This window comes from Bubalus bubalis, chromosome 5 (assembly GCF_019923935.1).
Source record: "Bubalus bubalis isolate 160015118507 breed Murrah chromosome 5, NDDB_SH_1, whole genome shotgun sequence".
NCBI lineage: Eukaryota > Metazoa > Chordata > Mammalia > Artiodactyla > Bovidae > Bubalus > Bubalus bubalis.
In genome coordinates this window covers 110,094,545-110,117,776 of record NC_059161.1, presented here as the reverse complement: position 1 = coordinate 110,117,776, position 23,232 = coordinate 110,094,545, and the positions used below count along the sequence as shown (strand labels likewise).

At 40.4% G+C, this 23,232-nt stretch overlaps 1 protein-coding gene across 8 annotated transcripts in view; it reads left to right on the top strand.

The window, feature by feature from the left end:
• The first annotated feature begins 1,378 nt into the window (after positions 1-1,378).
• The window catches only part of CDON (cell adhesion associated, oncogene regulated), a 100,842-nt gene continuing 78,988 nt past the window's right edge, over positions 1,379-23,232 (top strand). For 3 of the 8 annotated variants that reach the window (XM_025286383.3, XR_006551358.2, XR_006551357.2), the window contains exons 1-2: positions 1,380-1,642; positions 3,380-3,510. The gene's annotated coding sequence lies outside the window, so the exon portion shown is untranslated. Of the gene's footprint in view, positions 1,643-2,631; positions 2,651-3,283; positions 3,511-4,830; positions 5,047-23,232 lie in introns of those variants that run through there. The other 5 variants (XM_044943550.2, XR_006551356.2, XM_044943548.2 and 2 more) reach the window with 4 other exon arrangements.

The window sequence follows — 23,232 nt, the reverse complement described above, 5'->3', positions numbered from 1 at the left end:
TTACAGGACATCTTATTTACTGATTGAAAAAATCATAAATGAAACAATAGAGAACAATGAAGTAGAGTTCTTTTTTCCCTCTCCTATACTGACTTTCTTAGGACCAGATGCTTTCATAAAGACCCTGGATGTAGCTAAAGTAAAAAACTAAACTGTCTGAACACCACACTTTCATAGCCTTTGCTTGTGAAATTCAGTTAAGAAGGTAGTGAAGTGAAAGTTGCTCAGTCATGTCTGACTCTTTGCGATCCCATGGAAGGTTAGGAATGTCATATTTCTCCTGATGTTCAGAACTGAGTGTTTTTGAACTCCAAGTATCATTAGAGCTCTTTTTTGTAATTAAATAGTAAGGGACGACGATGGTAAAAAAATTAACTGCTATTATTATTATTACTATATAGAGGTCACAATCCTCGAATGCCCATATGTGGCAGGTGCTTTCCACTAAGTATCATACTTATGCTTCACAGCAACCTTTAAATACAGTAGAAATTATTTCCTTTTCTGTTTGAACAACTGAAGTTCAGTGAAATCAGATCACTTGGGGCACGTCCAAAGGACAAGTTGGGAAGATTCTGGGGCCAAAGGCCGAGGTGGTTGCACGAGGCGACGCTGAGCCTCTCCTAGTCTCTAGGAAGTTTTGTTACCTGCCTGCGTATATGTGAAGGCAGAGCGGGAGAAGCGGTGAATCCGAGGAAGATTCACCGCCTAAGAATGTAAATACTAAACGTGGGGCAAAGGCGAAGGAACCAAAAGCGGCGGGAAGCCGGAGCCATAAGGCAGACACTAGGCACGAGCCAAGAGAAGAGATGGACTGGCTGGCTCCGCAGACGGCTTAGGTGGAGGGATGAGCGGCGGGGCCTGGGCGGGGAAACCGGGGCCAGTATAACCCAGTAGTGCTCGTGCTCGAGCCCAGTAGTGGACCGCCCCAAAGGCCGCCTCTCCCGGGGAAGTAAAGGTGAGGGGAAAGGGAGTGCAGGCATTATGGGAAACTCCGAGAATTGCTAAGGCAACTCATCCTTCCCGATCCTAAACCAAAGCAGAGACTGTCCTCTCCTTTCCTGGGGGGGCTACCTTGTAGCGCAAGCAAGAGGGGGACAGGGAGAAGGGCCTGCCCGGAGCGCACCCCCTCCCCCCAGCTCGTTGGTATGGCCCGTCCCCCCGCCGCTGATCTGGCAGGCTGCGCGCGCACCCTCTGGCGGGGCGCGGGCCGGCGGGGAGCTGCGGCCTCCGCGGCCCGGTTCCCTCCTCCCGCTCCTCGCGTGCTGTTCGCTGGCGCGGCGCCCGCCGGGTGACGCGCCCGCGCGCCTTGGCGGGGAGGAGCGCGGCCTCGGGGGCGCGCCCCGGTGACTCCGCCCACCCACCCCCGCCTCCCCTCCCCTGAGTCCCGGGTGCCCGGCTCGCGCGGCTTGGTGCGAGGAGATCGGGACCCCGCGCCGCCCGCCCCCGCGCCCCCCGCCCCGGCGTGAGAGGTGCCACGCCCTCCCGCTGCCCTGCCCGGTGCATGGAGGGGCCCGTTCGGATCGCAGCCGCCGCCGCCGCCGCCGTAGCCGCCGCCAGCACGCGGGGGATGACCTGGGGGTGGCTTTCGGAGCCGGCTGCCGCGCAGGAGGTCTGGGGGCTTAGCCAGCCCCGCTGAGAGGTGCGGGGGTGGGGTCGCACCTAAGGGTGGGCGGGAGGGGTGGCCTGGGGACACCGGGCTTGGGCGCCACGAGGCTTGGGAGCTGGAGGTCCGGGGGAGCGGGCTGCCTGGGAGGGCTGGGGGTCCAGGCTGCGTGCGGGGTCTGGAAAGGGTAACTGAAGGATGCGCAGCGGGGAGCTCCTAGGTTCCCGGTCCTGGGGACTCTGAGCCACCTCGTGGAGGAGGCGGGGTGAGGTGTCAGTGACACGATACAATCTCTTTGACAATGATCCGCTGAGGCAGGTGAGATGAAGCATAGCGGGGTGCAAGGGGCGCCGGGCACGTTTTCCCAAGGGAGCCGGATCTCTCGCCTCTCTCAACCTCCATCCCCGCGGAGCGCCCGAGAGAGACAGTGATTTATGTGTAGGGAGAATCAAGAGAAATTTCCTGCACAATGTATCTTTCTCTGCCTTCACAGACTCAGTGACTTCCCAGCCCCAGGGAGCGTATTTTTTCCTTCTCCTCTGTAAAGCATTCTGTGGATTGCATTATCATTTGCTAAATACATTACAGCCCGCTATTTATTTCACTCTGCAGCTTCCAGACCTTTGTTGCATTCTCTCCACATCTAGGAATTTCAGTAATAAATCACCGAGGGGCTAGAGAGCCTCTCTCGCCCTTCTCTTCATTGTTCTCCCCAGCCCACCAAATCAGGTGGAAGGCTCTTCAAAAAGAGATTTCTCCAGAATGCCTGTTTTTCCCAGTTCAGACTCCAGAGGGTGGCAGGTGCCTGAAGGGCAGGCTGCCTTCCAAGTTGGCATCTAGAATTGAGGGAACCTCATTAACCTCTGTGTCCTTAAATCAGACACCTTGAGAAACAGAAGACTGGACTAAAAGGAAACATGAGATACAGTCTGAGGCCAGTGGCCAGTAAAGGTGAACAAGGCCAATTCTCCTTCCTTGCCTCACTGATGCCACAAGCCGCAGACTTTCCAGCTGACTCTTGGCATACCTAGTGGACAGTGTCTGGTAGGAGAGGGTGGGAGGGGGCTGGAGCATGAAATGGGTTTATTCTCAGTATAATTCTAAACAGTCTATTACATTTTATAGCTCATTTTTGGGGGAGTAGTCTATTTTAGCTGAGAATGTGGGAGTAGTTCAACTTTTAGGACAAGATGAAAGCGACCTCTAGAAAATTTCTGGAAAATTTAAATGAGTGCTTAACTAGAAAGCATTCTTAGGAACCCAGAGAGGCACCAAATACTGTAGTTTCTGTTTTGCACATGTGGAAATAAACTGCCTCATACTCTAAGTTATATGAGAAGGATGGAGAAAACCTGTTTCATTTTGTAAAGACGTGCCCTGGGTGTGTGTTTGGCAGCGTGTGGAGCAGAAACATTTATATTTCTGTAAAACGCGCATGCACGCACACGCGCGCACAGACACACACATGTGTATATTGTTTAACTTTCATGCAAAAACTCGGATATAGTATTTGGGAAATCTGTCTTTGTTTGAATAGTTTAGTCAACCAGGAAAATCAGTTACTAGAGGTACTGTGCTATTGTTTGTATAGTAACTCACTTGGGACGCCTTGATTGATTGCCATGGTTCTCATCAGCCTCCTCTTCTGTGGAAAGTACTTAAACAGCTCTGACCCTCCAGCCAGGAAGCACAGAGAACCCTTAGGACTTGGAGCATACAGATCTACCTTGTGTAGGTTGGCTTCTAAATCAGTGTTACTTGTCTTCTTTGCAGGTGGCTTGCCTGTGCATGGAAGGAATTAAGTTCATTTTAAGATAGGACACTCCCCACCGTCCCATCTGTAAGAGGAATCTTTATGTTGGAGTAAGAACTTCTGCCATAGGGCTGGGCTCCAAGAATTTCAGGTAAAACTTGTTGACTAGTTCTCATGCTTTCTTTTTCTGTTCCCACTTTTGCCCTTATGCTTTCGCGACTTTCTAGATGATTTCATTAATGGTTTTGTCAAAATGGAAGTTGAAGTATAATGTTGCTTCTTTAGAAATGTTTCTTATGCAGACGTTTGGACTAAAAATCTTTAAGATTTTTAGGTACTGTTTGTAAGTGAATCGGTACTGTTTTTAAGTAAAATACTGGAAAAATGATCTCAAGAATTAAGCCTTATTGTAGCAAAATCAGGCTGGAGATCAGAAATTTAAAACGATTAAGTGAAAAATTTTTTATTTTTTAACACATTGTTACATTAGCTATTGCCTTGTCGTTAGCATTTCTACTGTGTAAGAGTGGAGCTAAGGCAACACATCAGAAGAGAAGCCTTGACGTCTAGGGATAGTCTTTCTATAGACATATGATCTTACTACTTAATAGAAACTAATTAGATTAGAAAGGAAATTTGGAGTCTGGTTGGTAAACAGATTGCTCTGAAGGACTTGATTTAATGTGGGTTTTGATGGGTGCTTTTTTTCAAGAAATTTTATTAACTTGAATTAGAGAATGCTTTATTGTTTGTATTTTAAATTTTACATTATACATAAACATTTCATTGATTTATAAGCACTCCATTTATAAATGTTGTATATATGGTACTGACTCATTTTTCAGGAGAACAGAAAGGAGAGCTTGACTCTCTTCAATTACAATGAAGAGATAGTATATGGGATATATTTAATTTCACTTTAAATATATTGGATTACAATTAAATGAAAAACTGGTTTGTTGGGTTTTTTTAATCCTTCAAGTTCTCCCTCATTGTCTGTGCTCTTTCCCCCCATTGTCAGGCTTAAAACATACAGTATCATTGTCATCTGTCCCCTGAATAATGGTCCTGAGGTGATATTATTAATGTGGCTTTTTAAAATCAAACTAATTATACTTGCCTAAAAGAGCCACATGTGTGTGATTCTAGCTGCCTGGTGCCTTTTGAGAGCCCTGGAGACAAGCTAGTGAATAGAGCTGAAAATTCATTCTGTATTTGATTAAATGGAACAGACTTGCTGCTCCTTACCCCAGCAGGGGCGATGAGATCTCTTGATCCCCGAAGCGGCTCCAAGACCCTGGGAATTCCATTAGCGAGCACCTGAGGAATTTCTGCCCTGCAGTGCCTTTTTTGTATGTGTGTATGTGTGTGTGTGGAGAGGGAGGGGAGCCGAGTGGTGATGGGGGAGGCGAGTGGTGATGGGGGAGGCGGGTGGTGGTGGGCGTGGGGATGGAGAGAGGCTACATTAGAAGACTCCATATGTTAGCGGATCTAAAATCAAGGCAGGACTTAACAGCTTATCTTGTACGAGAAGAGCCCAACCCATAGGCAGATTGCTGGCCAGGACTTTCTTACCAGCACGACTGTGGTGATGCGTCTTTATCCTGAAGTGCACGCCACTGTAAGTACAGAAAGTCACTTTTCTGCTTTCCCTCTGAAGCACAAGCATATACACGTTGCAGACCTGGTAAGTTTTCTCTGAATGATCTTTTGATAACTATGTAAAATCATGGTACAGTTCGATCTCGCCTGTAAGGGCCGCTTTATTGTTTTAATAACTTTTTCAGCCAAGAGCAGAATCAGACTTTTCTGTGAAGCAGAGTGTTTTGCAGAGATGAAATGCTTGTTTGAATAGGCATATTTAAGTTTGCTGTGTTGTTTTTATATGACTTTTATTGTGTTTTTGTAACATTATCGCAGAATTTACCTTTGTGCAGGGTATGTCTGTCTCTTCTGTTGTCTTTTGAAAAATTTCTCTCTGCTAGGATTTTTTAAGACATCGCTTTGCACACTTGCCAGCAGCCCACAAATAAATGAAATATATATCTATCAAATATTCTGTAAAATCTTTGGAGAAAAATTTTTGAGAAACATCAGCATGTCTCTCCACTCCACCCCTACCCCAGCCCTCACCCCACCCTTCTTCCCCTGCCCATGAATGATTTTTGAATACAGACTATGAGCCTGGTTTGTTTCTTGTGTGTTTTTCAAGGAAGAGCAGTTCTGAATCTTGGACGTTCTACTTAATTGATTTTCATCTTCCAAGAATAGTTAAAAATGAGTGTGAATTCCAGTGTTTGTAGCTTTCAACTAGAGCAGAGAGCAGTAGCCTATTTGATAGATTTTGTTTCTGATTAAAATCTTGTGTGTCACAGATCTCTCCATCCGATTCCTGTGTAGTCCTCTACTAGAGCGTCCTAAATGTATAACACTAAGTGTTAAAAAATAAAGAAGTCTTTTAGAGAATATGTTTAACTTTTTTTTCTACCTTCTTCCTGGGCTTGCATTCTACTAGTATGCTATGCTAAGTCACTTCAGTCGTGTCGGACTCTGTGTGACCCCATAGACGGCAGCCCACCAGGCTTCCCTGTCCCTGGGATTCTCCAGACAAGAACACTGGAGTGGGTTGCCATTTCCTTCTCCAGTACATGAAAGTGAAAAGAGAAAGTGAAGTCGCTCAGTCGTGTCCGACTCTTAGCGACCCCATGGACTGCAGCCTACCAGGCTCCACTGTCCATGGGATTTTCCAGGCAAGAGTACTGGAGTGGGGTGCCATTGCCTTCTCCGTCTACTAGTACGGCCAGATTGAAAAGACTCTGGGATGAATGGGAGTAAATACTAAAGTTAGCATTGGGCCCCTCTCTGTTCACAGTTGTTCAGGAACTTTGCTGTGTGGTGTATTTTGATGGCCAGAGATAATAACTATCGCAAAGCAGATTTTGTTTTGCTACCTGTCAGTTGGAATGTGAGTCAGGACTTCAGTTCTTGAGAACCAGTGTTGTGCTTTTAACCATAGACTTAGGAAACTGTCCAGTTCCTTACTACTTGAGAGGGGGAAAACACACAGGTTATGTTACTGAACTGAGACATATTCTGCTTACATTTGGTTACAATATTTTTATATTGCTCTTGTGTAAACAGAATTAAGAAACTGACATACAGCTTGCTTTTCAGCCATTCTTGTCATAGATTAGCTCATCTCTTTTTATTTGTGTGAGTTGGGAAAGTGATTTTGATCTAAGCCTTGACTTCCTCATCCCTAAAATGGGGCTAATAACGGTAGTAACTGTTTGCATTGTTTTGTGGATTACATGAGATTCTGAAAGTAAAGCACTTGGCATATAGTAAGACCTCTATGAATGTTAGCTGCTATTTTAGGTAACTCCTCCTGTACACATTAGTCTGTTACTTTGATCCAGAAGTGATTTCTTTTGAAGATTAAACAATGAGGAATTCTCTGACGTTAGTAATAGTGGGGGCACATGGAACTGCTCTAGTTTTAGTATGCTACAGTTCTCTTCATTTTGCAATTGAGACTTAAAAGGCACTTGGAAACAATGTTGCATACCACCCCCCCCACCCTTTGAGGTATAATAGAAAAATGTACACAAGTGTACAGTTAATGTATACTGAGCGAACAGCCAGATGAAGTTTTATATATGCACATGTGTGGTAACCGTTACCCAGATCAAGATGTAGAACACTTCTTCATCTTGGAAGGCACCCTGGTGCCCCTTCACGGACTTGTCTGCCGCCCCCAGCCGAGGACAGCTATTTTGACTAGTCTCAACCATACGTGAGTTTTGCCTGTTCCTGAACTTTGTAAAAATAGACTCACATGATAAATATTCTTTATATCTGGTTTCTTGCACTGTTCCTTATGTCTGAGAGCCATCTCTGTTACTGTGTATGGTAGGAATTCATGCTTTTCAAATTGTTTTAGCATCTTTTGCCTATTTTGAAATTCATAGTAGTTCATTTTATTGGCACATTAGGTATGTGGTTATTGGGAAAACAAGAAAATAACAACATCTCTTCCTCAGTCATTAGAAAATGAGATCCTAGTCACTATCTTAGAAAGAACTTACGTTTGTACATGAAGTTGGGTTGAAGGTTCCGTCACCTTCAGTGACAGTTCCATGAACCAAATCCTTTGATAACTGCCTTCATTTGTTTGTGTGTTTAGAAAGGGAGAGACGGAGCCTCAAAATAAGGACCATCTAAGGTAGCTGATAATGTTCATGCTTAGGATTTAATGTCAAAGTCAATACTTAGCATGGTGCATTCAAGGAAAGCAATAACTAGCTCAGCATTAGCGTCATATTCTCTTAGGAGAAAGCGAAGCAACACAGTGGATTCTTGCGAGGGGAGGGGGGGGGAATCCACCCATAATGGAAGAAAATGGAGCAAGGATATTGTTATACTGCAGGAAAATTTTGAAGAATGGGACCCCACAGTTGAATCAGGAAGAAGAATTTTAGTCACTAACGTTCTGAACAGTTGCTGTCAGTCTCTGCCTATATATTTGGAATTTCTATTGGTATTGTTGGAATTCCCTATTACAAAATAAGTAAAATTGATTTCACCAAACAGTGAAATAAGAATACCACATGATATGGATGAATCAGAAGTGTGTTTTTTGTTTTTAAATTTTGGAAGGGGCTGCAGCTGAGGTTAATAGTGTGTGTTTCTGCTCTTGGAAATGTTGATGAAGCATTTTCTGGGTGTTCTGCTGGGATACAAGCCACTTCTCTCTCTCTGGAGACATTGTCTTTTTCAACGTTTGTAATTTTATTAAATCTTCTTTTTCATAGCTCCTTGACACCAGGTCCATCTTCACATACAGCCATGTACAGGATGGGTTCCTTTGGACTACAGGGGGCAAGTGGTCCCCTTTTCTCTTAAATCAGAACCCCAGCAGCCAAGATTTCACTGGGGGTGGGGAGAGTTGAAATAGTGATATATGATTCATCTTTCGTCCCAGAGGGGGCACTCAAAAGATGCAGATTTTTTTCAAAAGAAGAACTGTTGACAACTAAAGCTGCCTCAGGATAGAAAATGCTCTTTTAAAGGGCGTGAGCTCCTTGTTGCTGGACGTGTTATAGTGGTGTTTGCAAAAGATGCTGCGGAAGAAATCTTTCCCTTGGGTGAGAGTTGGGACCTTATGACCCCCAAAGGCCTTTTCGGTATGAACCCATGAGACAGGCTCTCCTGAGGGGGCTGTGCTACTTAACCATCACATTCAATAGTTCCCCCTTACCCCAGGGATCACTTGCCGCAGTTTCATTTCCCTGGGATCAATCACAGTCCAAAAATATTACATGGAAAGTTCCAGAAATAAATGATTCATAAGTTGCAAGTTGTATGCTGTTCTCAATAGTGTAATGAAATACTTTCCCCCCACCGCTGCCACCATAGATCCCCAGACCTTCAGTATTGTCCTGCCGCTGACATCCAGCCATTCACTTCGTCACGCCTGGGTGACCAGGCTTATCAGGAGCTGGTGATCGTCCTTCTGATGATATGTACTAGCCTAATTCTACATCACAATGCCTGTTACTCACCTCACTTCATCACATCCAGTTGGGCACTTGGTCACCTCCTACCATCATCATCATAAGAGCAATATTCACAATAGTGCAATATTTTGAGAGAGAGAGAGACCACATTCATATAACTTTTATTATACCATATTGTTAAAATTGCTCTATTTTATTGCTAATCTCTTACTGTGCCTAATTTATACATTCAGCTTTATCATAGATATGTATGTATAGGAAAAAACACAGTGTAAATAGGGTTTAGTACTATCCACAGCTTCAGACATTCACTAGGGGCCTTGGAATGTATCCCCTGTGGATAAGAGCGGGGGGCAACTGTACATGATTTTGGAGGGAAAAAATGTGTAGAGTTCCAAACAACCATTGGATAAATAAAATTTCTCAAACCAGCCCTAGTTTAAAGTTGAGGACTGCCTCTTCTTGTTGACCCTTTCACTTTAAAGGTAATTTAGTTTATCAATAACAAGTAAATGTCAAATATTCTTTTTTATTTAAAGAGAAAACGGGGCCCTTTCCAGTATTCTAAGCATATCATTAGCAGAAATGCGAACACTTTACAAATATCTGCTACCTTTTTAGGTAGGTACACACCTGAGTTTACTTGCAGCTTCACCACTGGCCAAGTAACTGACTCACTCCTACAGAGAATTACGAGGCTTCCCAGATGGTTCAGTGGTAAAGAACCTGCCTGCCAATGCAGGAGACACAAGAGGATTCGATACCTGTGTCAGGAAGATACCCTGGAGAAGGAAATGTCAACACACTCCAGTATTCTTGTCTGGGAAATCCCAGGGACATGCAGAGTCACTAATCTCACTGGATTTTTAAGGGCAGAAGTGTGTAATTAAAAGAAAGCTTAGGATTAAAAAAAAAAAAAAAGTTAAATGTTAAAGATATTAGGACTTCTATCATCACATTATCACTGGAATGCTTGTCAAACATTTTATGTATTTAAGATGTTTAATTTTGTTCTGTGCTGTTATTTTGTGCCCAGAGAGCTGATGTCAGATATTGTCTTTTTTTTAAATACGTAGTATTAGAGGAGTTTTCCTGGATTTCTGGCACTAAAAAGTACATTCTGCCTTCTGTCTCTTGCCAGGGAAATTTCTAACAGTTATTGGCTTTTTAGGTATCAGAATAACAGTAATTAGTATTTTCTCTTTTACTATCATTTGAAATCTGTTCAGTGAGTAATTGCATACACTGCCTGGTTGGAGGTGAAATTGGCAAAGGGGACGAATGTCTAATGGATAAAATACTACTTTTATCAGGCCATGAAATTACTGTAGTGGCATCAGAACTTGGCAGCCTCTTGTATTCCAATAAAAAGAGAAATAGCATCATAAGTTAGGGATAAGATTTTTCTTGCCCATTTATTTTGGATTATTTTCATGGTTTTAGCCTCAGGGCATGTGTGCAACAAAATAGCACAGTGAATAACAGGCAATAAGAAGGAGTGAACATAGCTTCAGCTGGAACAGATACGCTGTTTTTCACTCACCTCTGTTTCAGTGGTTTAAACTTCCTCCTAGGTTGGTGAGTGTGAAGTTATGAGAGTAGGTATGAAGAATCCTCCTCTATGAAGTGAAGTTAAGCTTCATTATTGATATTACATAGCTTTCAATATATTGAAAAAGTTTGATAATTAGCTGTTGAAATGGTCATATGAGGGGGAATGTCTAAATGTGACTATGAGTGGGATTGTGTCAGACAAGTGCTGTTTATTCCAGTAAACACCAGTAAAATGACGTTGTTTGAATCTAGTGTTTCCTCCTGCCTGTATCACCCTGTTCACTCTTGAAATTAGGCTAATTAGGCTTTTAGATATTGCCATGATTTAATGACAACTGATGCACCAGGATTTCAAATTGGTTTCCACGCATCTGAACAGTTGTTCCAGTAGATCTTGGGACTGCTGAGTCCTGGGAAAATAGATTTATGTTTCTTAATAGATTATTAAAACACCCAAGTAGAACCACACTGGTCTTACCGTTGTGTTGTGTCCATAAATTACCATGTGGGTTCTCCTATTCCTGATCACTTTTTTAAACCAGATCATTTTATTGTTTCTTCCATTAAGTCTTAGATGGTCTTCCAAAATGAAATTACACATTTTGTTTTACAATAAGAAGGATTATAGTACGGATGGGTTAGATTTTAGACCTAATTCTGCATTTTTGCTCCTCCTGAAGAACATATTTTCAAGTCATATTATAATCTAATTAGAATTGGGCCTGACCTCTAAATCAGTTCTTTTGATTTCTAGTCATTGAATATTAGGCACACTCCCTTTACTATGGTCAAGTCCTTTTTGAGAGTAAAACGAAAACAGATCAAACTTCTACTCTGAATCCCTAATTCCAAGCTCTAGTTATTAAGTTATTCATGTTTTGACTGTAGATCCATATAAACGCCTTTCATAGAATTTTCTTCATACACTTTAGAGCCAAAGTTTTTTTTTTTTTTTTTTTTAGCCTCATGGCAACTAAAGCCAATTTTGAATCATTCTAAGATGGGTTGTTAACTGTGGTCTCCTATTAGGCTAGCCAATGAAATTGTCATTATTTGTTATCCTTTTGTGTTCGAGGATGCATTTTAAAAGAGCTGTTGTCACCGTGGTTAGGCCTTAAAATAATTTTAATTTTGTCACTGTGACTGCAGCCGCGGTGGGATTTTTAATCGTAAACAATAAAGCTTGTGCAGAGATTTGACAATCTTTTTTTTGCAGCATCAAATAAATTTTAGCTCAGGGATTTGACTGAATACATCTTGTTGATGTTAATAAGGTCTTGTAGCTAACTCCCAAAGTGAGTTTCTAAATATGAGCTTAGTAAGTCCAGGTTGTACCCTACCCACAGGAAAGTAACAGTAGAAATTGTTTTAAAGAAAAATTGTCAAGGTTTTACTTATTTGGAGATTTTCTCTTCCAGATAGGCAGATTATTAGGAAAAAGATAGGGAAACAATTGACCCTGTAGAACAAAGACAGCCCTTGATCAGATCCATGTTTTCTCAGCTCGGTGTTGTACACATATACTGAATACTTAATGAGTTGTGACTGTAGATGTCAGCTGGGCATGGAATCAAATTAACAGACACCACATACTAAACTCCTGAGGCCTTCAACGATCAAGAATGAGAGACTGAGTTCTGAGTTTTTCATTTGTGCAATTAAGATTTTTTTCCCCCCTTCATGTCGAAATGTGAGTTTTCTGGAGAAAGAATCCATTCACTTGCCATTTCCTAGACAAACAGTCCCCATTTGCTTTAAAAGTTCTTTCTAATTCACTGGGAAATACTAGCATCTTTTGTGCCTGAATCATCTAGAGGGATTTGTACTACAGGAATACTTGGGCAATTTAATAATAAACAGTGTGGTGACAAAGGAGCAAAGTATTGCTTTGGTTAAGCCAGGGGTCTTGATTGAATGAGTGCCCTGCAGACTTATCAGAATGATGCTTCCAGAGGATTGGGGAGCGAAAGACGGTCCTGACAGTGCATGCGCAGACAGGTTGGGTGGAACCGGGACCCCCCTGTGCTCACGCAGCTCCGTGCTGAGGAATTGCTAGTTCAGTTAGACGCCTATCCTGTGGTTCTTTTCATTCTATTTACAGAATATTTGTCTCCTACCCTCTATTTCTAATGGTTGTTATTTCTTAAATAATTCTATAGGGTCCTTTGTACTTTGCAGAGTGTTTTAAAAGCTTTTTTTTTTTTTTTCCTGTTTGCAATAATGTATGAAATAGTAAAGTTTTCATAAGAAGGGAAGTCATGAGGAAAATAAAGATTGAGCATTGGTTTCACACACAGGAGTTTTTAATATAGTTCAAAGTTGGGTTAAAATATCTCTAATGTTGGAAGAGGAGATTATTTGAAACTGGGGTCTTTGTTTTTAAGCTTAATTTAGATTATAAGTGCACGTTTGTCTGATTAGGAATAGAATGAAATAGTTGAATTTTAAGGTTTTTTTCTTTTTTTTTTTTAATTTTTTGGTTGTGCCATGTAACTCATGAGATCTCAGTTTCCCCACCAAGGATCGAACCCTGGCACCCTGCAGTGAAAGTACTGAGTCCTAAACATTTGACTGCCAGGAAGTTTCTTGTTTTGTTTTTGTCTATGACATTTGTAAACCACAAACTGCATCTGAGATTCTATTGACCTAATAGAAGATACTGAGATAGTGAAGTAAATTTTGCCAAGGTAAAATTGACCCCCAGGTGTTTTGTATTTTTTTAAGCTCTTTCCTCTTTAAAGAGGTCTTTAATTACCACCACGCTCCCCGCGCCCCTCTCCCCACCCCCCAGCAACAGGGATCCTTACTTTCCATTTTTTTAGAGCAGGTACCTGGATTCTTAGAAATTCTTTAATGGTATATTCCAGCTGAAAATGAAGTTTGAAAGCCCTATCCAGTTACATGCCCAGTAAGGAAAATAGCAAAGGGGGCTTTTAGAAATAAATCTCATTTTACATATACATTTTTGCTTGTGAAATAAATATCAAATCAAATTGAATGCTCTTTTTCTTAACATTTGTTCCATGGTACCCCTGTGTTCTGAGCATGACAGATGAGGTCAATGCTTAATCTTATTTTCTGTTTCTTGGATATGTTAGAAAATGAATACAAACTTTGTAACTTTAAGTGATTCTTCTCATATTTCTTTTGTCAATCATTAACTATTTCTTTTCTTTTTTAATTTATTTAAAATTGGAGGTTAATTGCTTTACCATATCATATTGGTTTCTGCTTTATAATAGTTTGAATCAGTCATAATTTGAATCAGTCATATATATATACCCTCCCTCTTGAGCCTGCTGGAGATGGCAATGGCACCCCACTCCAGTACTCTTGCCTGGAAAATCCCATGGATGGAGGAGCCTGGTAGGCTGCAGTCCATGGGTCAGCTAGGAGTCGGACACAACTGAGCGACTTCACTTTCACTTTTCACTTTCATGCATTGGAGGAGGAAATGGCAGCCCACTCCAGTGTTCTTGCCTGGAGAATCCCATGGACAGAGGAGCCTGGTGGGCTGCTGTCTATGGGGTCGCACAGAGTCGGACACGTCTGAAGCGAGTTAGCAGCAGCAGCAGCAGCAGCAGCAGCAGCAGCTTGAGCCTGCCTCCCAATTAGTAGCTATTTCTTTTCTGTTTTATATCATTGTATGAAAGAAAGTGAAAGTGTCAGTCACTCAGCTGTGTCAGACTCTTTTGCAACCTCATGGACTATAGCCCGCCAGGCTCCTCTGTCCTTGGCATTCTCCAGGCAAGAATACTGGACTGAGTAGCTATTCCCTTCTCCAGGAGATCTTCCCCACCCAGGGATCAAACCCAGGTCTCCTGCACTGCAGGCAGATTCTCTACCATCTGAGCCACCAGGGAAGCCCCATATCATTGTATAATATTGGCTAAAACAAATATTAATGCTACAGCATTTAAGGATAGCTTACTTGTATTCTTTCATTGTAGATCAAACTAGTTTAATGAGATAGTTTAAAAGTTTTGATGACCAAATGGAGAAGGAAAGAAAGAAAAATAGTTAACTTAAAGGCAAATCTTGCCCCTCCTCCTGGGCTGGAGAAGCTGAGTTATAAGAGCACAGAGTCCAGCTCCTAGTTTGAGGTGTGAGGCTGTTTATTTTCACTCTGGAGCTGTATATACTACAGAAGGAAGACTCTGGCCTTGCTTAACCTAAGCAAGTCATTACTTATCTACGATCTGGCAAGCGATTTGATTAAGGTTGACAGAACTCATATAATATCAGAACCAGGCCCTCTTAATGATTGATGAAGCTTGTCTGTAAGTTTTTTTTTTTTTGAAAGGACAAAAACAGAGCAAGAATGAATACTTGTTCAGATCTCCAACTGCCCAGTATCAGCCAAGTCTGTAATGTAATGTAGTTTTATCTGTCGGGGTTAATAGGTATTAATTTATATGTTATTTTTAATGGTATAACTAAATGGCTTTAAAAGAATATTTTTAGATCAGTAGGTTAATTTGACTTCTACATGATTAAATTCTTGAAATTTTGGAGATCTTGCTTCACACCCTAACATCTTTCTTACGACTTTCTTTGACGTTATATATATATATTCTTTTGTCTAGTGGAATTTTTTAACCTGTAAGGAATTTTCTTATTTATTTTCTAGTGAAATTTGAGTTCTTTGCCAATTTTTGGCTTTAACCTAAGGCATTTTTACCCTCTTGCTGTCTTACCATACAACCATGATTTAGAAACGTGTAATAGTGTCACTGAGCATCCCTGCTAACCTTTGCTACGTTATTTGTTCCTTATTCTCATTACCAACAGGTTCTCTGTATGACTGAAATGTGCAGATGTTCTTTTTAATTACTGTTTAAAAATTTTTTAACTTTTTATTTTGTATTAACAAACAATGTTGTCATAGTTTCAGATGAACAGCAGAGGGATTCAGCCATAAGTATACATGTATCCATTCTCCCCCAAACTCCCCTCCCATCCAGGGTCTTGGCAACGCTTTAAATCATTAGTCTACGTGTAGTTCTCTGTCCAACCACCATGATTTCTTGTGTTTTAATCATTCATATGTTGCTTAGTAGAAATGAGTATAGGACCAGAAGAACTCTCTCCACCTTATTTTAAGTAAATTGAGCATAAGGAATTTCCAGATGAGTGAAACAATTGAGAATGAATTCATTTTCTGTAAATGGAATTTTCATAACCTGGGAGCTTTCAGGCTATTGACCATACAGGTTTAGACTACAGTAAACTCTGGAGTCAGTGTGAGTGGGATCAAAGCCTGACCCCACCATCTCTGTGACAAGGCCTCTATATGCCTTCCTTTCCCTGTCTGTATAATGGGATCACCTCAGTTAATCCTCACAGAGTGGTAGGTGCTTGATAGGTGCTTCTTGCACGTGAGGGGTTGCTGCTGTTATATTATCTGTGAGTTCTGGTCTAATAGTGACAAAATATTATTGTGATGTTGCTGAATTCAAGATAGTCATTTCAAAATAAAATGAGTTGGGATTAAACTTTGGGGACTGTAAACGTGGAAAGAAACTAGAATTGATTATATGTTGCTGTTACTGAGTTGGTTAGGACTTGGCTTCCATCGCAGAGAGTGGTTAGGTTACGTGAATAATATAATAGCTGGTGGTGATTTTCCCATATCCCCTTTCTTACCTAAATTTCAATTTTGTTTCTTTGCGATCTCCCCTTTCTCCTCATCTCCCCAGACTCAATAGAAACATACTTTAGTACCAGGAAAATAAAATTTTAGATACGAGATGAACTTCTTGCCTAGTCTTATTGACACGTTCTTAAAAGCAAGAGCTACCTATGGTTGGAACCTTTTGTTAATTCTTCTTGATAATTTTCCCACCAAAGGTACAAATGTTCTTATCTGTGGGGAATCCCAGTGCTTTCTAGGATTTTGATGTATACGTACTTAATAATGAGTTTGGCTCTCAAGTCTCTTTCAAATTACTTTTTTTTCTCTTGGGCTTAGATATGGTCACAGCAGATAAATACTTAACTGGGCTTGATAGCTTTGAAGACCACCAATAAAGTGTCATTCCCAAGTTGTTTCTAAAAAAGAAATAGAATAGACCTTCGATCATCTGATGCAAATGTTTGATTTGGAGGGAGGCCAGAGGTGCACTGTCAGCCCCACCCTAGCCACGCCCTTGAGTTCTGGCCGGGATAAGCCCTCAAGTGACTGTTGAAGATTGAGTTTAGCAGTAGAGGGGAATCCAAAGAACTGGAGCCCGGAGTTGTGGAATCAGAACATGGAAAGGTGGGGGCTGCAGGCATCACTTTCTACCTGACTGTGGCCTGTCTGTCCTGGAGCTCCTTTCTGTCATCAGCACTGACAGTACTAATGCTTCAGGAAGGAGATGCTGTTCTGTCTTACTTTTTTGTTGTTGTTTTAAATATTTTCTTTAGTTAAGGTTTGAGAATTCATCTGTTTCTTCTACCTTACAGGTTGGCCTCATTATTGTATTTTTATTATATCACTGGAATCCAGGTTTTCAGGGAAGCACAGTAAATTTTGCAGCAATAATGAGCCTGTTTGCAGAAAAAAACATTGTACCATAACTCTAACATGCACAGATTTTTAAGATATTCCCTCTGGGGCCTATGGAATAGAGGATAAAGCTTAGTTGAATTGCATTTATAGAATTTTCTTAAGGTAGTGGTCTTGGTGGCTATGGAGGTGGGTAGCATTTACAAGATTCTTTCAACCTTTTTGATTTGGGGGAATGTGACTCTAGTATTTGAAACTATAATCCTTGTCTTGTCACCCCCAGTCTCAGTTGAGATTTGCAAAGATGTACATAATCAAGGAATTAGCTTTGTGTGTGATTAGTTAACGTCTTAACGGAGGTGATAATGTCCTGTATTTTGCTAAAAAGGACTGGACACTTAAACTTGAATAATGTGCCACTTCTTGCCTGGAGAATCCCATGGAGGGAGGAGCCTGTAGGCTACAGTCCATGGGGTCACAAAGAGTTGGACATGACTGAGCAACTTCACTTTCACTTATCAAAGGGAAAAGTTTTTATAAACCCCAATATTGTTTAAAAAATTTTATTATTAACCTCATTTAATTAGGTAAAAAATAAACTAGATGCAAACTTCTTATAAAACTAAATTTGCACATTGTGACAAAATCACAAAACCAATGTAATTCAAAATGTTAAATCTTAAAAACTGTCTTGTTACATTGTCAGTATTGAGTTGAGTAACGGGAAGATGCATGTGTGCGAAGTCGCTTCGGTTGTGTCACTCTCTGCGACCCCTGTAGCCTGCCAGGCTCCCCTGGGATTTCCCAGGCAAGACTACTGGAGTGGGTTGCCATGCCCTCCTCCAGGGGATCGTTCCAACCGAGGGGCTGAAGCTGTGTCTCTTATATCTCCTGCACTGGCCGGTGGGTTCTTAACCACTGGAGTCACCTGGGAAGCCCTAATAGGAAGACTTGGCCTTTTGATTTGATTCTTTGATTTTAAGCATGTTTAACATTATTTTTCTTTTCTTTTCTTTTTTTAAACCTTTCATTTTTATTTTAATTAATTAATTGATTTTATTAATTTTTGGCAATGGCACCCCACTCCAGTGTTCTTGCCTGGAAAATCCCATGGATGGAGGAGCCTGGTGGGCTGCAGTCCATGGGGTCGCTAAGAGTTGAACACGACTGAGTGACTTCACTTTCACTTTTCACTTTCATGCATTGGAGAAGGAAATGGCAACCCACTCCAGTGTTCTTTCCTGTAGAATCCCAGGGACGGGGAAGCCTGGTAGGCTGCCATCTATGGGGTCGCCCAGAGTTGGACACAACTGAAGTGACTTAGCACCAACAGCAGCACCTTGAAGCTTGTGGGATCTAGTCCCCTAACCAGGAATCACACCCACACCCCCTGCATTGGAAGCCTGGATCGTTAACCTCTGGACTGCCAGGGAAGCCCCTATTTTTTCTTTTTAATAATGAACTTGTTTTTAACTATTGGTCTAGTATTTTGTGGGCCACTTTAAAAGTACACTCTGATACATAATACTGAAAAAAAATTTAGAATTCATTTGATGAAGTGCATGTATGCATTCTTATTTACTTATTGTTGATGAGCCATGGTAATGTGGGATCTTTGTAGTACATGTGTTTCTAATGTTATATTATACCATCTGCGATGTCATCTGCTTTTCAAGTTGGCGCACTTATGTTGCCATGAGCTAGAAGATGATTTACAGTTCCTACTTTTATTTTCACCTGTTTCAGAACTTTCTTTGAATGGTATTATGTAACATCATTTGACCTTCACATGTCATGGGTATGATCCAAGAACACAAATGTAAACCGGGCATGGAAATCTTGTGTTGTGTCTTTATCGTTTTGACTGATGACCTGGAATAAGATAACAATAATTCAGGTTTCAGCAATACAGGAAACACAATAAAATTTAAAAAAAAAAAAAGATTTTCATACCTTCAGAAATTCATCTGCAGATTAAAACTAAAATAGAGAAGGAAAACTAAAACCTGGTAGATTGAAGCATCCTTCCAGAATAAGAAGTGGCTGTGGATTCACAGTGATTTCAACAGGCATAAAGAAGAGACTATACTCAAGGCTCTCCTTTTATTTAGGAAGCTGTGTGTAGAAAGGGTGAAGTGGAGGCCTGGGCTCACCCTGGGCTCAATCTCACCCCCATCATTTATTAGCTATGCAATCTTGGGGAGATTATCTGAGCACTCATTTTGTGCAGCTTACTTCGCAGGTGTTAGATATACAGAGGTGACCAAACTAGATGTAGTTCCCTTCCCTCGTGGACCTAATATTTAATCCAGGTTCGGTAGAAATTTTTTACATTTATATGACCTATAGATATCTAGCCTAGTTCCTTATTTTCACAGTGTAATGAGTCAGGTAAAACCAACTTCTGTGCATTCCCTTCAATACTGTTCCTTGGTTACCATTTTTTCTCAGGAAATCAGATTCAAATGAAAATCAAAGCCATTACTGAAGAAGGGAAGAAGTTTTATTTTATCTTTTTTTAAAGATCTTATAGACAGGGCCATCTTTATTTGATGTAACATGATGGTACAGAGAGAAAATTGCTTTAATTTATAGAAGATTACAATAATTTATTATGGAAATGCTACAGATTCAGGTATATACTTGTTCACTGATTAAATTTAATGTGCATACAGGGAGATATAGGACTTCTATAACATAGTATTGGAGTGAAATTCCTTATGTTTTATCTCAGTAATTTCTTAAAAAAAATTTTTTTTTCTTTTTTGTAAAGTTTTAAAACAGAGTTTGAAAATAGTCTGCAGAGAAAGTAAGGGGATAACGGGAATTTTGCTTCCCAATAAGGTCTAGAAGTTTGGCCTATTTTGGAGAGGAATGTTAATAATGAAAAGTGCAGGTGCTACTGGGACCAGTGGGGTCTTTTTGAGTGGCAGAAACCTGTCAGTACTAAGAGCGAAAACGCTGCTTTCGGAAGATTTGTTGGTTGACATTCAAGACAAAAATCTGAGGGGGGTGTGTGTTTAATGCTCCATTAAGAGACACATGATTTAACCTATTTTATAACCAAATGTTGGTGATGAGCTGTTATAACATAATCTACTGATTTTTCAGACTGAAGACTTTAAAGTCTTGAGATCACTGTTTCTCAACATTGATCTTTAAATCAGCTTGATTTATAGTGAGGATTTTATATACATATGGAGTAAAATGAGAAACAGCCAGCTGAAAGACATGGAGTGATTACTTCCTAAAGCCAAATTTATTCTAAAATTACTTTTTGGCTCATGTTTTGTTCTGTTCCAATGAACAATGATTGTAGATGGCAGTTCTTCTTTTCTTTTTTTTAACTTGGTAAATGGTTGGTATACTTACATGGGACATACGGGTGTTTTGTTTTATTTTTAGGTGTCTCTGGTTATTGAAATCCAAAACTCTGGGAACCATTGCTCTCGATTAAATTTGGTAAACTATCAGTGTACAGTTTTCCAAATTGGATGTGTGGCGTCTTTGCTGTGTCTCATGCTGAATGTTTCTCCATCTGTAGTGTTTACAGCCGTGTGTTTATGATGCGTCAGCATCAAGTCGGATTCTCCCTCTGACCACAGACTTGAGTTGGCTTTTTATCCTCCTCCAGCAGAAATGGTAATGCCTCACTTAGTTTTACATGTACCTTCATTGTTCCATATACTGAGGTCAGGAGGCAAACACTTAGAGAGTCTCTCTCTCTCTGTAAGAGTTGCTTTTAGCTGTTTTATTAGTCCTGCTGTTGGTTATTTTAATTACTTGTATGTTTTATTTGTACCCTGAGGCTGCTCAAGCAAAGAATGCAATTCAAATAAACAAAATAATATCTGATTTTTGGAACACCCACACCTGCCAGCTGGGCCTTCCTCTTAAGTTCTTACTCAGGTTGGCATGGAAGCTGGGCAGAGAAAAAGGAGGTGATTATGTAGGTTATGAAATGTTTTCTTCAATGTAAGTTCTTGGAAAGCTTGATAACTTAGTAGTTTTCAAATCAGCGGGGCTGTTTGCTTCATGATCAGTCTTTCTTTTGTAAGACAACCCTGAGTTTTCACAAGAAGTTCTGTCTTTTCCATTGTGCATATGTTTCTACCAGTGTTCCCAGAATTCTGTGAAAACCTCACAGACAATTTGACTGTAAAATAGTGGATGACACTTTCACAAAGCAAGAAAAATTTGTAGGGAAATTTCTTCAGTTTCTTTGTTATTATTGTTCAGTCGCTAAGTCGTGTCTGACTCTTTTGGGACCCTATGGGCTGTAGCCTGCCAGGCTTCTCTGTCTGTGGAATTTTCCAGGCAAGAAAACTGGAGTGGATTTTTCCTTCTCCAGGGAATTTTCCTGACCCAGAGATCGAAGCCCTGTCTCCTGCATTGGCACGTGAATTCTCTACCACTGGGCCACCAGGGAACCTCAGTTTCTTTACCCGAATACAAAGTAAAGGGTCTGCCTCTTCAAGTTCTTACAATGAAATCATAAACTTGTCTCCTGCTCTTTTTTTTCCAACTTGGTGTTTTGGTTTTTTTTTTTTTTTTTTTAATAAGAGTGAACACAAGCACTCTCTTTTTTGCTTGCAAACTGGAGGGCTGAACTATATGCTTTTGACTTAATTTTTAGAGCTGAACTGTTGTTGATTTTGGACACCTTGGCTGTTTCTCTTCCCCCTTTCCTCGTTCATTAATGCAGTCATGTTTGGAGTCTGCCAAAGATGAGGCAAAACTAGTGTAAGAGGTGCGCACGGGCTTTCAAGTGCTTTTTCATTTAAACATAGCCCTTGTAAAATGTTTGTCATAGAATTCTAAAACTGAGAGAAAATTGTGGGGGTTTTCCCCCCTCTATTTGCAGACAGAACCTAAGCCACACTAATTTACTAAATGTTCTACCTGATTGAATCCTCTAGGAAAAAGAAATACGTCACTGTAGACTACCAACTGTTAATTTTTAAAAAATATATTTTGAATATTCTTATTAAATACTTTAAAAATATGTTATTAAAAAGTTCAAACTCCTGTCACTTTTGGAAACTTTTTTAATGTCAAAAAAGTTTTAAATGCTGCTGTTTATATGTAATCCAGGAGTTAAAGATGTCAGAGATTTAAGAAATGAGATCAAGGTCTCTGTTATCTTATTCTACTTCTATGTCATCTTTTCGCTAATCATTTTTTTCCCCACCTGCTTTGAATATGGACGCTCAATACATTTTTGTTGTATAAATGAATTGAGAAACTGCTTTTTGTGTTTTTAGGCTACAACTTTCAACTCTACTCATAATGTCTTAGAAAATGGGTTGAAGGAAGAGATTTTAGAAATTTAAGCAAAGGATCCAACCCACAGCATTCTTATAAGATTCAAATTAATCACCTGTCATGTTTCAATGCCATTCTCCCAAATCTTCCTACCCTCTCCCTCTCTCACAGAGTCCATAAGACTGTTCTATACATCAGTGTCTCTTTTGCTGTCTCGTACACAGGGTTATTGTTACCATCTTTCTAAATTCCATATGTAAAATATCATGTATGAAACGAGTTGCCAGTCCAGGTTCGATGCACGATACTGGATGCTTGGGGCTGGTGCACTGGGACGACCCAGAGGGATGGAATGGGGAGGGAGGAGGGAGGAGGGTTCAGGATGGGGAACACATGTATACCTGTGGCGGATTCATTTTGATATTTGGCAAAACTAATACAATTATGTAAAGTTTAAAAATAAAATAAAATTAAAAAAAAATAATCACCTGTCATTATATGAACAATCAAGTTAATCATTCTCTTCTAAATCTCACCAAGAATGAAAACCAAAAACTCCTCAAGTTGTTCTAGAGGCCAATAATAAGTCCTTAAGAGTTCAGCTACAAGGTATATGCCTGTATCAACATGTATGTTCTACAAATGTCAGCTATGACGTGAGTATAGTGTGATATGAAAAAAATATATATCAGAAGTATACCAGAACTTAAAATATCTAAATCAGAATTATGTCTTTAAAGAAGTCTGTTACCTTGGGAAGCTGTGTATTTAATATCACATTGCTGTTATTGTACCAAGAAATTTGGTGTTCTTTTGGAATTGCCTTTATTGTTTATGGCACTTAAAAAATGTTTTTTTGTATTCTTGAGTATTTTGGAACGAACCATTAATAAATTAATTGGGTGATGTTGATGGAGTTAAAACTATATGGGGTTAAAAATCAAGTGTAATCATAATCTAATGAGATGATTTTTATGCCTTGTTTATACATGGACACCAAAAATAATAAACAGGGGATTTTCAGAAAAGATTTACACAGAGGAGC